At 45.8% G+C, this 2,910-nt stretch overlaps 1 long non-coding RNA gene across 1 annotated transcript; it reads left to right on the top strand.

Moving 5' to 3' along the window:
- Nucleotides 1-321: 321 nt before the first annotated feature.
- Nucleotides 322-2,615, top strand: LOC308467810. Its single transcript, XR_013981304.1, has 2 exons — nucleotides 322-670; nucleotides 1,149-2,615. It is a non-coding gene; the product is annotated as an uncharacterized lncRNA (long non-coding RNA).
- The last annotated feature ends 295 nt before the right edge of the window (nucleotides 2,616-2,910 follow it).

The following is a 2,910-nucleotide window of genomic DNA, read 5'->3' as shown; positions in this document are numbered from 1 at the left end:
TGGCTGGGAAGCCCGCAAAACAGCTGAGCGCAGAGTGTCTGCCTGCTTGCCTGCTCTATGGCTTTTCCGCAGCCTGTCCTCCCCTCCTCCCTGGCTGGGAAGCCCGCAAAACAGCTGAGCGCAGAGTGTCTGCCTGCTTGCCTGCTCTATGGCTTTTCTGCAGCCTGTCCTCCCCTCCTCCCTCGCTGGGAAGCCCGCAAAACAGCTGAGCGCAGAGTGTCTGCCTGCTTGCCTGCTCTATGGCTTTTCTGCAGCCTGTCCTCCCCTCCTCCCTCGCTGGGAAGCCCGCAAAACAGCTGAGCGCAGAGTGTCTGCCTGCCTGCTTGCTTGCTTGCTTGCCTGCTCTATGGCTTTTCGGGGAGGTGGGAGAAGAGAGGCAGCTCGGAAGCCGGCAACAGCTGAGCGCGTGCAAAAGCCAAGGTCGGAGAAGGAAGACAGCCTCTCTTTCTCAGTGTCTGCCTGCTCTATGGCTCTCCCTTACACACATGTAAGCAGCTCTTACTCTGCTTTCTTTACAATGAGCCGGAAGGAGGGACAAAGAGGGCATCCCCTTCCGTCCATCCCCCAGCACCTCACCGGTAAATTCAAACAAAGCGGCTTACAAGGCTAGTGTCCCTGAGTCGTCTCCTCCTCTTTCTGCTCTCATTCGAGGGAAGGCAGCTGCACAAATGTGAGTTCCCCCTCTCTCTTCCTTCCCTCCCTCCCTCTTCCAACTTCAAACAATATTGGGGGGCAGCCAGGTAAGCCCCACCTCACATACCACAATGGGGAGTGGGGGATGACTCCCTCAAATATTTAATGGGGGGGGGAGGCACCTAGGCCCATAGGAATTGGCTGCTTTGCCTAGGACAAATGTGAGCTCTCCCTCCCTCTTCCAACTTCAATAAAATATGGGGGGGGGGGCAGGTACAGGTAAGCCCCATCTCACAGACTGCAATGATCTCAAGACAAAGTGCATGAATGGCAGTGCCCATCAGCATGGGGGGAGGATGACTCCCTCAAATATTAATGGGGGGGGGGGGAGGCACCTAGGCCTATAGGAGTTGGCTGCTTTGCCTAGGAGAAATGTGAGCTCCCCCCCCTCTTCCTTCATCACTGTATTGGAGATACCATACATTACTGACAGTTCCTTCATTATTTTCTTGCAGAAAACTGTATTTTCCTGCAGAAAACCTCCCCCATTCTGATAAGGATGATAAAGCAAAGAAGACTAGCATATAAGATTCCTTTTAAACTAGAGGTAGTGAAATATGCTAAGGAGCATGGAAACAGAGCAGCAGAGAGACATTTTGGGCCACCTCCAACAGAAAGAATGATAAGAGATTGGAGGAAACAGGAGGATCAGCTGCAAAAAGCAGATAAAAATAAGCACACTTTTCGTGGACATGCTGCAAAGTGGCCACAGTTGGACGTGGCCATGAAAGAATGGATCACACATCACCGGAATAATGGCATCACAGTCTCCACAAAAATGATAATATATGAAGCCAAACGCATTGCTTTAGAGAAAGGCATTCATGATTTTACTGGCTCACCATCATGGTGCTACAGATTTATGAAGCGATGTGGCCTTGCTATGCGCACGAAAACTAGAATTGCACAAAAAATGCCAGAAGAATATGAATCAAAGATTCTGTCTTTTCATAAATTTGTAATTGATGCTAGGAAGAGAAATGGATTTGAAATTGGCCAGATTGGGAATATGGATGAAGTCCCGCTAACCTTTGATGTGCCATCTAATAGGACTGTGGATCTGAAAGGTGCCAAAACTATTGCCGTGAAAACCTCTGGACATGAGAAAACCCATTACACGGTTGTGTTGTCTTGCTGTGCAGACGGCACCAAATTGCCACCCATGTTAATTTTCAAAAGGAAAACATTTCCAAAAGAAGTGATTCCACGAGGAATTGTTGTACATGTTCATGAGAAAGGATGGATGGACGAAAATGGAATGAGAGTATGGGTTGAAAAAGTGTGGTCCAAACGTCCTGGAGGGCTTTTGAAAAAACCTGCCTTATTAGTACTGGACCAGTTTAGAGCACATATTAGCGAAAGTACAAAAAAGTGTTTTAAAGAAGCGAAGACTCATCTAGCTGTAATTCCTGGAGGTCTTACCAGCCAGTTGCAACCTCTCGACGTTTCCATCAACAAGCCATTTAAGGTCTTTATGCGAGAAGAGTGGAACAAATGGATGGCTGCTGGTAATCATGATCTGACACCTACTGGACGAATGAAGAGGCCCACTATCACTCAAGTTTGTGAATGGGTGAAAACATCATGGCACTCGGTGAAGGAGGAAATCGTTGCACAGTCATTCAAGAAATGTGGCATTAGCAATGGTTTGGATTCAAAAGAAGATGACATTTTATATGAAGATGGCGAAGAAAGTGATGCCAGTGATTGTGAGGAGCTGAACTTCATAAATTCTGACTCTGACACTGATGAGTTCTTGGGGTTCACAGAAGACTAGAAGAGTACTCGAACCTAAAATTCTCTCTTCATTTGTTAATGACAGTGATGATGGTTCTTAATGCCACTGTTGACTGCTGTTCACTTTACATGGTTGTAATATGATTCTGATATACCGGTTGTTTAATAAATAGTTTAGTACAACATTTGATTCAGAATATTTTTTTTCTTGTTTTCCTCCTCTAAAAAACTATGTGCGTGTTATGGTCAGGTGCGTGTTATAGAGCGAAAAATACGGTATATACCGGTGTGGAATGGAATTAAAAGAGACTTGGAAATATGGGGAAGGATGAAATTATCATTTTGGGGAAGGATTTCTGCTATTAAGATGAACGTGCTACCAAGGATGTTATTTTTGTTTCAGTCAATTCCAATAATCAAGGGGGTAACAATTTTTAAAGAATGGCAAAAAACAATTTCAAGATTTATCTGGCAGGGAAA

The sequence above is a fragment of the Podarcis pityusensis genome, assembly GCF_964106645.2.
Source record: "Podarcis pityusensis genome assembly, chromosome: W".
NCBI classification, from domain to species: Eukaryota; Metazoa; Chordata; class Lepidosauria; order Squamata; family Lacertidae; genus Podarcis; species Podarcis pityusensis.
This window is presented reverse-complemented; position numbering and strand designations above follow the sequence as displayed.